The 12,900-nt window shown below is 38.4% G+C and overlaps 1 long non-coding RNA gene across 2 annotated transcripts in view; it reads right to left on the bottom strand.

Annotated features, from left to right (window-relative positions):
* Positions 1-8,714, bottom strand: part of LOC139045807 (uncharacterized) — a 49,758-nt gene extending 41,044 nt beyond the window's left edge. Inside the window, exons 1-2 of one of the 2 annotated variants that reach the window (XR_011504908.1) lie at positions 7,557-8,714; positions 7,187-7,314 (exon numbers count right to left, since the gene is read on the bottom strand). This is a non-coding gene — a long non-coding RNA (uncharacterized lncRNA). Of the gene's footprint in view, positions 1-7,186; positions 7,315-7,436 lie in introns of both variants that reach the window. The other variant, XR_011504907.1, reaches the window with a different exon arrangement.
* Positions 8,715-12,900: the final 4,186 nt, after the last annotated feature.

The raw sequence follows: 12,900 nt of genomic DNA on the forward strand, positions 1-12,900 counted from the left end.
CACTCAAATGTCCACCCAAATCAAAAATTATAGAGGATACATTCTCAGACCACAGTGCAGCTAAACAACTTTTTTTTTTAAAGTTTAAACAATCGAAAACTCAAACACTTTGCAAGTTACAAATGCCTTCCTAAATAGCTATCTATGAGAAAAAAATCAAAGGTAAAATTACAAACTTGTTTTAAAATATTGAAAATAGGACTAAACTCATCAAACTTTACAGGATGTGTCTGAAGGTAAATATGCATCCTGAACTATTTTTTATTCTGACTAAAAAAAACAATTTAAATAATAACACCAAATGTAACTTCAATTTAAGAAGTGAAAACAGAACAATAAAAGAATCTAAGCAAAATGAGAAGAAAATATTAAAATTAAATACATAAATTAATACATGAGAAAACAGGAAAGTAGCAAAATTGGTGAATAAACTACAGTACTGAATTCCAAAAGAATGAGAACAAACAATGATATGAAAGTTCTAGCAAAACTAATAAAGAAAAAAGGAGTAAACAAATAAATAAATTAGAAATAAGAAAGAATATGCAATCTTAAAAGGATTTAATAACAGATTCAAAGATGATTATGTTTTTAAAAGTATTAGCGTAAATAAATTAGCTTAATAAATTTGAAAATCTTAATAATGAGGAAGGATAACAAAGGAAAACAGTCGTGGGCCAAACCTAAAGAGACCGATATCCACTGAAGAATTGAAATTTAAAGTTTTCAATAACTACCTTCAAGGCAGCTGCAGTTTTAGTAATGAGTACTTTTTAACTGTAGAAATAAATCATTCCTGTGGCGCATACTCTTCTTGTGCATGGAAAAAAAACCATGAAAAATGTTCCAACTCACTTGAGAATGCCAGGATAACCTTCATAGAAAAACCTAAAAATGTTTAGTATAGATGCAAAAGTTTGAATAAGAAATTAGTACATTTAATTAAGGTTATATTAAAATAATAATTTACCCTGAAATATTAAAGATTGTCCTAAGAATTCTTGTATATAATTCCTATGAATAAATCACACACAGGTTGCAGAATAAACCCATAAACATCTCAACAGATATGGAAAATACTTTGATAAAATTTCATAAACTCTTTTGGGTTTTAAAACTTGCATAATAAGCTCAGACTAACATGATAATTCATTGACATAAAAGAGAATATTCATCTTTAACATACAGCCAACATCTTATTTTATAACAATACACTGGCGGCATTATAAACTAGTCAAGAATATCCATTATTACTGCAGTTAATTACATTATTATGCATTATTACAACAGTTCCAACTGTTCTAGAAGCCACAGCCCAAAAAGCAGAAACATAAGGTATATCTGTTAATTTTTAAAAAATTGGGAATAGGTACAGTTATTTACACATACTATGATTGTTTACCTTAGTAATCCAAGGGAATCAACTGAAAAAAGCATTGGATCTAATAACATAGTTCAGTGAGGTGACCAAATGCAAAATAAATATACAAAAATCAACCAGATTTCTAATATTAATAATACACAATCAAAATATAATTAAAAATATCCCATTCATAATAATAACCAAATATCATAACAAACAATCCCAAGAATAATCTTTAAAAGAATTCTGCAGGACATATAAATGAAAGTTACAAGAGGTTGTGAGAAGAATGAACAGACTTTCAGGCATAGAAGAACACATCTTGCGTGAACGGGGGAAATAGGCTTAATGTAAACCATCAACATTCCAATATACATTCTCGGAGTACCAGTGTGTCAGAAAGTGGATCTTTTCAAAGCAAAAGTTTGCCAGGAATAAGTGGAAGACACTAAAAATATTTGAAAATTTAATACGGAAAGCTTGCCCCACCAGATGGTGGTGGGATGTCAAAATAGAAATAACAACAGAATAAAACAGACAACAAGCCAATTCTAGTAGACTGAAAAATAAAACAACGACAAGCATAGAAAAGCTCTGTGTGAAAGGGACATCACAAGTTAGTGAAGACATAAAAGACAATTAGTTAATGGTCTGAGAATTATTTAACAAATAGAAATAAAATAAAGTTAGTTCCTCACTTTATACCATAAAACAAAATAAACTAGAATGATTAAATATTTTATTAAAAATTGAACCCGCCCCCCAACACACACACACACACAAACCTAGAAGAAAATATGGGCACTTATCAGATCTCAGGATGGGAAAATGCTTTTTAACTATAAAAGCATTGAAAGAAATCATGCAAAAAATAGTACAAACTTGATTGTGGAGAATAAAATTTAAAATTTCCCTAAAATAAGAAAGAGAACCAAAAACTGAAATGAAACCTCCATCATCATGAAAATATATATATATAATTTAAAAAGTACAAATTGGGAAAAACATTTGACATAGATTTATGCTAAAAAATGTTTAATATAGTTAATATATAAGGAGCTAATGTAAACCTTAAAAGTTCAATAGACAAATTGGCAAAGAATGAAGTATCTACTTCAAGAAAGAAAAAAGAAGGAAGGGAGAGTGGGAGGGAGGGAGGAGTGAGGGAAGGAGAAAAGAAAAACTAAACATGAAGGAAAAGATTAAATTACTCAATTTCAGATACTTTTGTTTTAAAGGCTATATTTTTCACTTATCAAATTGGCAAAACTTAATTTTTTTTTTTTTTTTTGAGGAAGATTAGCCCTGAGCTAACTGCTGCGCCAATCCTCCTCTTTTTGCTGAGGAAGACTCTCCCTGTGCTAACATCCATGCCCATCTTCCTCTACTTTATATGTGGGACGCCTGCCACAGCATGGCTTTTGCCAAGTGGTACCATGTCCGCACCCAGAATCTGAACCAGCAAACCCCAGGCCGCCAAGAAGCGGATCGTGCAAACTTACCCGCTGCGCCACCGGGCTGGCCCCTGGCAAAACTTAATTCTAAAGCCCAGTCTTGTGGAATGTGAGATTAGAAATTGGAACAACTTTTTTGGAAAGCAACTTTAATGATCTATATCAAGAATTAATGCCCTTAGATTGAATACTCTACTGTTGGCCATCTGTCCTCTAGAAACAATCAGGGAACACTTGCAGGCAGGGACTTTCATCCTGTGTTACACTTGTGTTAGTTGAATTTAGTGTTAATCACTCCAGATGGCACAAAATAGCCAACATCAGTTGGAGGGGGTGTCACAAGTAATTTGTCACTATGAGTGGTAAAAGTGCTAAACTTTAAATATTAGCTAATAGGAAGGGCCAGCCCAGTGGCATAGTGCTTAAGTTTCCGCACTCCACTTCAGTGGTCACGGGGTTTGGGGTTCGAGAGTTCAGATCCTAGGTGCAGACATACACCACTCATAAAGCCATGACCTGGTGGCAACCCACATACAAAACAGAGGAAGATAGGCACAGACGTTAGCTCAGGGCCAATCTTCCTCACCAAAAAAAATACATATACATATATTAGTTAATGGACTAGAGTGCACAGGAAGTTATCTCAATCTACCCATCTACACTGAAGGTGATGGCCTTCCTACTCGTAGTAGGATTCACTTTCAGAGAGGGAAAAGACGAAGCAGAAAGAGCACATGCCCAGGAAATTTGCACCAACCGGAGCCTTTCTTGTCCATGTTATATCTGAACCATTGGAGGGGAACAATGTATATGTGTGTGTGTTACGGAGGAGAGAAACATCAGAACCACTTACATAACTGAATTAGGTGCGGCCCTTTAAGAGACGTGGTACAGACATTAGAAACTTTGTTCTGGAAGAAGTTTGATGAGATGGGTAAATTTTCACTAAATGTTGGAGGCAGATGGTAAGGCTGGGCACACAGGGCCCCCTGTTTTATGGAAGAGCTGGAAGGAAGTTGACTTGGGTTGGAAGTGGTGGTCTCTGCGGGTATTTTTTCTTTTTATACTTTCCTGAATTTTCCAAATATTAAGTAGTAAACATATTATTTTTATGACCAGAAAGAAATTATTAACAAAAAATTTTGCAAAATTATAAAGAAGTACAGAATGTTTACAAAGCAATCCTATAATCTTCTTTGCTTTCTGATCCCGACATCAATTAAAACATATAATGAATATTTACAGAACAGGATTTATGTCTTTCTGACGAATCTCATAGAGTCAATTCTATCACATACTAAGAAGACAGCCTCTGACAGCATAAAGTGACTTGATCTTCCTTACGTCTTCATCTAACCTGCCAAAGACAATTTCGTGGCTCTTTAGGCAATACAGATTTAATTAAAAACCAAAACAAAATATAATCATGACATATCATTTCATCCTTCACGAGAACATGCCCTGTTCTTTGAGGAAAGGAGTGGTGAAGACCACAAGGGCATGCTTTAGTTAAGAGTCTTCATTCCTACCCACAGGGAACCGGGTCAACGCCCTCTCTAGGGAGAAAATAAAAAAGCGGCAGTGACCTCCACTGAACTTCACGCACTAACCAACTGAAAGCATATTTTAAAATGCGCTGAAAAAATGCTTCAGTGTTGTGGGGTTAACACAGTACAAATGCTGCCAAACTTCCTGTTACTGTTGTTGTTGTCTTAACCCAAGGATCCTCCTTTGAGAACAGAAGTTTCACATCGGGGTGGGCGGCGGAGGACGGCTGCCCTGTGTCTGCACCGTGTCCCGGAACCGCCTTTCTAATAACTCGTGATTCTGAAGGGCACAGGAAACACTGTAATAAGGTGCACCTTGTGTTTTCATTTATTTCTTGGGAGAAGAGCAGTCATTATTAATGTATGTTCTTGACATATCATTGGATTCACATTCCCAACCGTTTTGAATTACCACCTAAAATATTCTTTTGAGCAATGTTAAAAAAGAAAAAGCCATTCTCAACTCACTCGCTGTAGCACATTTGTTTTCCGTGAGTTGTACTATTCCAGTTCTGATTTCTCTAACACTGTGAATAGCTACCTTAGGTTTCTTGATTTTTAAATATTATTTTATAACACAAAATTATACTAGAGATATTTCTACTTTTGACCCTTTGGGAAGGGAAATATCACTTCTACTTTCCACTGCTTGAAAGAAAACATATAAATAAAGATCGTTTCCTACTTTTAAGATTTGAAGTTTATGGTGTCATCTTGTTTATTTGTACATAAAAAGGAGCGTAAAGCAGGGTTTCTCAGCCCTCGTAGGACTGACGTTTTGTGCTGAACACTTCTTTGTGGTGGGTGCTATCCTGTCCATTGCAGCCTGTGTAGCAGCAACCCTGGCCTCCCGGCCCATGCCAGTAGCACCCCTGTCCCCAGTGGTGACAGCCATAAATGTCTGTAGACATTGCCAGAAGTCCCCCGGGGGCAAAAATCCCCCTGGTTGAGAACTCTGGTCTGAATTACATCACTCACGGAGAGCCACGTGAGCGTTACCTGTCATCTCTATCAACTACAAAGTCTTCAAAAGAGAACATTCCTGTCTTTGCAACACTGGACTTCTGACTGCTCCATCATTCCACTAGTCCTTAAATAGTCTACCTAAAGTGAACTAATGAGCAACTAAAATTTTCCATATCCCTCAAATAAAAACGGCTGACCAAACAGCTGGAATTTAGGTGTTAGACATAACCATCACACTGAAAATTCATCCCACTTCTCTTTATATTACTTCCTGGGTTTTACTTGGTCATGAAAATCATCTAAATTATTTATCACAATGAATATTCAAACTTTTGGTTCAAAAGTCCAAGTAAAGAGATTTCCAGTAAGAAACAGATAATTTAATATAATTCATATAATGCGTACACTTCCTTTTTTATTCATAAATGGTATAACTAATGCAGCAATGAAGAAGTCTGTATCGGTTATACACCTTTTAAAGAGATTTTTTATTATTTTAATTGCAACATGTTTATTGGAGATTTTTCAGAAAATACAAAAAAGTATGTGGATCACCATCATCCTACACAGAGATAACCACATTTAGGTGTTGATCTTTCTAGGTTTTATTTTATTCATATAAATATATCGTACACTATATCCTGAACAGATCACAGTTTATATCACCTCATGGAAATTAAACCTAATGTTTGCTGGGCATAAACCTAATGTTTGCAATAATAAATATAGTTAGCTTTCTCAGACAACAATTTTTTACAGCAGGAAAGCACACGACGTTGGTCTGTCTACTTTCAGCAATAATCGCCACATGCCACCATTTTCCTTTCTGTTTCTCTAACCCAGCAACAATAAGAGAGAAGCGGGCCCTCAAATACAATTAGGGCTTATCGTTTTGTTGTTGCTGTTCTATTCTATGTGTCATCTAGATATAGATTTCCAAAGTCCTGCCAGTTTTTCTGAGAATTCTGGGGAAGGAAGAGAGGGTCTTACACTTTCATGGTCGCCTCTTATTTTCCTTTGCTCCCTATGGACCCACTGAAACAAAACAAGCAAGTAACAATGACAAAACCCTTCACGCCAGGCCATTTATGTGGTTAGAAGATGTCACTGAACATCTGCCCTGGAACCTTGGAAATCCTCTCTCCAGGCCCCTTCTGCCCACCCTCAGGAGCTCTTCAGGAACTCTCATCCGTTGCAGTTCCCAGCTCCTTGTCTCCCTGGTTCTCTGTGCCCTTTCTCTGCCCTCAGGAGCCAGGAAGTCCCCTGTTCCCTATCCAGAGCCCAGAGTGGCTCCTCCAGCACCTCGTCCCCTCCAGGTGGATGGAGAGTGCTGAGAGAGCTGCAGAACCAAGTTCTTGATTATCGTAGGACTTCCAGTCAGAGGGTTCTGGTAACCGATTAACTCTCCAATCCAAAAAAGAAAGTGAGGAAACCACCAGATTATTCTAATTTTGTATCTATTGACCACAGGTCAAAGCAAGGATCAGAGTAGTGGAACGAGCACTTGTGAATCATCAGGAGATGTGGGGCGCTGGAGCCTGGACTGGCCTTATCTAACCGGGTAACACAGGACTCATCTCGTCACTGTGTCTCCCTTCCAGCCGCCATAAAACGGGAACAGAACCTCTGCTAATGAGAACACTGGCGACGCACATAACCATCTGCAAAGCTCATTCAAATAAATTGGCCGCTTCCATCCTCAAAACAGCACAGCGAGAAAGAAACAGCATTTGTAGCTCTCCTCCTCCTCATTTATGGGCCCAGAGGAATTAGTGGCCTGGTTGAGTCCCATCAAAGTAGCAGAGCTCACAAATGTCTGGGAATCCACACCCTGCACCCAGCTGCCTCCTCCTCACCTGGAGGGAAGTTTATGAGGATCCACCGTGGGGACATGCGGCAAGGCTCTTTCCAAATGAAAAGAAGTGAATGAAAATCCAACTCGTATTGCTGTATTTATTTTCAGACAACTTTGGACAAACGCCACCTACGTGAGAATGCTTTGGTTAGAGTTCAGTAGTTTCCACAAATACTCTCTTCAAATGGCACAGTATATTATAAAATACAACTTTACACTCTATCACGATTGTTTAATTTTTCTGGACTTACCTTTTAGATTTATCCTGCTCCTTATCAACTGGCAGATGACCCAGCTGTGTGGTGATCCAAACATTTATCCAGCCTGGTTACTTACACACGCATGCACACACATTCCCCCCCCACACACACCTTTTCTTCCTCCATGGTTTCTGGTAATGGCTTTTTTCCTTGCCTTTGAGTATTCACAATGCAGCCTGAAAGCCCAGCAGACTGATTTCCCTCTTATCCAAGATAAACTGATGCTCAGAGACCCCCTGGAGCATTCCACAGTGGTCCCAACATTCTCCCTCACTGGCATAGAAGATTAACAATGAATTCTATCTGAAAAACCTGAAACCACAAAAGCTCAAAAATGTCATTTCCTCAAATATTCTATGTTCCAGATTTCTAATTCCTTTTGTAACTTTCCACAGAATCTTCTCCATAATTTTCATTCATTTCTCAAGCTATGACACCCACAATTGAACACATTTTCTATTGAGTTTCCTGTGTGCTGAGTCAAATGGTTTCAAATGATACAATTACTTCATCAAAAAACAAACAGGCATTTAAGAAACATCCTCCCGTACCCAATCTGCACTAGAATCTATGAGATCCAAAGGCACAGTTGTTTTCAAGGAGAAAAAAGAAAATACACTATATTATGAATTGCTTGTGAAGGAAATAAAATAATTTGACTATATCTCCGTTATATTTGCTTTCTCAAAACCACCATATATATTCCTGATCAATGTTTATATTTCAGCACACCAGGGTCCTAAATCCCATTTTATCCTACCCTAAATACTTTACAATTGTAGTTTTCCAACATATATTGATACCTTAGATTTATTTTTTCATGATTTATTTTTAATAAATTTCATGCTAAGATTTTTTTGTAACATTGAAATTTTTCATCAGAACATTCACTTTGTTTTAAAAAAAATCAAATATAACAATCCTCCTCACACCCAACTGAACACCCTCAAAATGAAAAGTCTCCTGACCACATCTGCTTTCAGAAAACAAACATAAACTTATTTGAAAAAATATGAAATTTAAATAATGAAATAACTGATACATTTATGTACTCATTTTTCTCTATCATCCATCAGTGTCTCAACTATCTACCATCTATCTTTTGCCTGTCACCTATCTATCATTTATCAATCTATCATCTCTCTATCTCTCTTTGTGTGCTTGACCCTCAGCTATGTTAAATGATGTTTCAGTTCTTTGACTGTAGTCCTTTTCTCAACACCTCTGTAACTTTGATAATTATGTTATTATTTTAAGTTTTATTGATTGTAATTTAGAAATATGTACTTGCACTTCTGTTTCTTGTCCGATAGTCAGTCAGTTTCTCAACACTCCTCTGTGGAATAAGGCTCTTACCCCCTCCATTCGTTCTTCCACTGCTGCTCCCTTCTTTCACCCCCCACCTTCTGTCAGCTAGCTGTACATCCACTTTTACTTTGTCTAGGTTGTAAAGCGGCTGTTAATTACGAGAGCTAACACAAAGGTTTTCTATTTAAATGGGGTTGACTTGAGTTTTCTACCACTCACCATAGAAACTCTCCTAATGTCACTGAGACCTCCTGCACGCTGGCTGCAGGCCAGGAAGGGAGGGGACTCTGCCACCTACCTTGTGTAAACGACTCCACTTTAAAAAGACGTACGACTTTTTGACCTGTAATTTATAGTTAATTAAAATATATCTCATAAGACAAAACAAAATGATAAGATGACGCCCTGCAGTGGTTCTAGGACAGTATCTTACTCAGGAAAAGCCTTTTAAAAATAAAGCCATTGTAGAATATTATTTGAAAACACGGGGATACATTGTTTATTTTCTAAAAGAGACTACTAAAATTGAAGGAAATAGGCGTATAGTGATCCTGGTGAGAAGATTTATTGCATTTGAAACATATTCTAGGGGTTATTGTCTTAAGTATAAAGGCCACTAATGGGTAACAAAGGAAGTGACCATGACTTGAGCATAATTTATAATATGTAGCTCAGTTTCTATTTAAGTCAAATATTCTATTTTTGAATAAAACTCCTGATTTTCCAGAAAACCTCCATAAGTGTATATTTCCTATAACTTTAACTTTAAAAAAGAAGTGTAATTTTCCCCATCATGTACCTCTATTCTTTTCTGCCTCTCCATCAGATTCCTCTTCCTCTGTGAAGGAAAACCACAGCAACCTCCTTCCTGTTGCCCTCACTACACGTTCTGCTTAAGTGACGCTCAGCTCATCATACCCAGGGATTACGTATGGCCAAAATATGTTATTCATGCATTTATTCTTCACCTCATTTCAGAAAGTACTTTAGATAGCTTAAAAAATGCATACATACAAATATAAGCTAGTAATGTATAAGTCAAAAATAATAAACCAAGATAAGGTAAATCTTACGTTTATGAAACATCACAATTAAGCAGGCCATAACACTTTCCTAAATCGAGCTGTAAATTTACTTCTGAGCTTCCTGATAATCGAAATAAAAAGGTGACGCTGTAAGGGTTTAGTTCAGGGGAAACAAAATTTCTGCTAATACTAAACTCTAAAAGAAATTTTCCTTTGGGATTGTGGGCCAAGATAAGAAGGGAAGGGAAGTCTAGTGTGCCCATTACCAGTGTTTTCTGGAGTGTTCTCTCTTTTTCTCTGTATGCATATAAGAGACTCTTGCCATAAATACATCACACAGTGAGGATACTCTCCACGGTCAGGTTCAAGAAATCAGAAAAATATAAGCTTTGTAAAAGGAGAGTTAAAGGGATCTGATGTTGTGGTTCACAAAAAAAATTTTCCCTCATCCATGTCAGAAATAAAAGGGAAATGGAGCAAATTATTTTTCTATTTTCTCTATATAGATATTATTTCACTATTCCTAATAACATCATTTTCAAATGAGTGAATTAGACTCAGTAAGTTGAAGAGAAGTTACCTGAAACATTGATTTGTCCAAAACACGCAGAAATTCCAGAGGCATATCAATAGTGAGAATCCAGAAGAAGTGAATCCAGTTATTTGTTATACTCACTGATGAAGTAATCTTAAGGTGACAGCACCTTAAATGTAAACACACAGTGAAAATAATATCATTAGTCATATTACCACAGATCATGTGATGCAACTTATAAAAGATGTTATGTCTGTGTATTCAAAAAAATTATCCTTACAAATGCTAAAACTACCCCCAAAATCACAGTTTCTCTAGTGAACGTTTAAATATGTGTTAAAACTGATAGCTCTCTAAAAGAGTGACAGCTCTCCTGTTCCATACTGGACAACTGTCTTGTTTCATCAAGAAATCATTGATGAAAAACTCTAAAATATCATTTGGTGAATGAAATATCACCATGGTGGAGTCACAAAGACTGCCCAGACAATGGATAGAATATTCATTCCCTGTAATAAATGGGTATGGACTCGTCAATTATCAAGAAATTACCAAATACTGGTTTGGACTTGAATATAATTAATGTCATGCATAATTGATTCATATTGATCAATTCTTCCACAATTTTCACTCAGAAAAGGAAATATGCGCAGTTAATTAGTTGAAAATAACAACTGCTGGTTCAATTAAATTTAGCAAATCTCACATTCTAGTGTTACCATATGTACATTTGTTTGAAGTAATAATTAAACTTCTGTACTAGATTGCAAATTTTGGAACAAAGTAAACAAATTACATTATGACACATGGAAATACCTCTAAAAATATGCATTTGCCTTCCTCTTTGAAAATTAAGCATAAATGCCTTAAGTGAATCCCTAATAAATGCCTGAAAAATTACTTGATTAGATGGGTATAAATTTGACCCAGCCATTAACAACTTCCACATAAAACTATGCACGTCGGCAGTCATGGGACACATTAAATTTCTCTCTTAACACCTTCTCCACTGAAAAAAGACAGAAAAGAAAGAAAGAAAAAAACCTGGAAGTGCTAGAATTGAGGCAGGAGTTTTATTCACAACTAGTTAGAGGGAAAATTGATGGGCTCAAAAAATTATTTCAGACTGAAAAAAATGTGCAGTCAGAGGAAATATCGATAGGCTGCTAGTGGGCAATTATCTTGATACTTGCTTCTAGAAAAGCATAGAAGGAGGACAACACATTTAAGGCACTTGGTACAACATCTAATAGAAAACAAATTGACAAAAAACTGTCTTGGTTGGACCTCACAGCACCTGGATGAGGCAGGCGGAGTCGGGGATATTGTCCTTTCATAAGGGAGAGTCATTTAGAGATTAGCTCAAGGTCAAGTCAAAAGCTGGGTCTTTTGACAAAACTTAGTCTTGGGGTGCATGCTGCCCTTTGAAGCTAATGAGGAGGGGCGGTGAGTTTCAATCATGAAAACAAAATAGTAATACAAGCCTTTTTTTACTTGTTTGATATCTCTCTTCCTTTTTTTTCTTGTGGTTTATTGTACAGATCATCCTTTAAAAAAAAAAAATTGGTGACCAAAATAACTTACGCAGAAGGAACATGTCACATGTGTACAGAAATGTTTACATGCAAAGTTTATTGCTGGAAGAAACAAACTGAACGTGACAGCTATTTGAAGTACAAATAAGCGTGATTTGATTTTAACATAGGCAAACGTGTTACCAAGACCTGTTTCCATTATGGTGTAGTCCATGTTCAGCGGAGAGTTTAATAAAGTTTACAAACCTTATATGCCCAACAAGCAGTGAGTAATCCTATTCACATCAAATCAACAACGACAGAGAGCCTATTATCTGCAAAGCACTGTGGTTAAGGGGTAGACTCCTTCACAGCCAGGGGCGGACTCAAGATTCTCTCCCTGTATGTACACGTATGACGTTCGCGTCAGTGCTTCCATCTGACCTGCACTCAAGAATACCGTGCCCTACAACTGAACTAAAGCTCACACAAGACCACTTGCATCCCAAACTCCTGCATTTTCATACTTGAATGCAACTTCCTTCCTTCCAGAAAGAAAAGTTTTGGGTGGCAAGACGGCCTGCGTCCTGGGGCGGGACAGAAGGAAGCGGTTTCCGGACGCCCGGGCTCCGGCAGCTGGCAAGGGCGAAGACGCGCGTCGGCGGGCGCGCCCCGGGCAGGCAGGTGCGGCACCTGGGCGCCGACGTCCGCGGGGCGTCCCGGCAGCGGCGCCCACGTGCGCGCAGCCCGCGCCCCGTCCTGCGGGAACTTTCCCGGGCCGAGTCCAAGCGCGCGGAGGGCGAGGCGCCCGGCGGTGGCCGTGCCGCGCTGCCGCCTCCGCCCGCCCCCCGGCGTCCCCGCGCCGAGCTGCCGCCCGGCCCCCCGCCGACTCCGGCCCCCGGCCCGGTCCGGCCCGGCTCGGCTGCCCTCGCCCCGCGGGGCCGGCGGCGCGCGGCTCCCGGCCGTTGGCTCCCGAAGGATCGGGGCGGGCGTGCGCCGAAGTAGCCTCCTATTGGCTGCCCGCTCGGGGCCTGGCGGGCACTGCGGAACGTGATTGGCCGGCGCTGCCCCTG

The sequence above is a fragment of the Equus asinus genome, chromosome 8 (genome assembly GCF_041296235.1).
Source record: "Equus asinus isolate D_3611 breed Donkey chromosome 8, EquAss-T2T_v2, whole genome shotgun sequence".
In the NCBI taxonomy this organism is placed as follows: domain Eukaryota; kingdom Metazoa; phylum Chordata; class Mammalia; order Perissodactyla; family Equidae; genus Equus; species Equus asinus.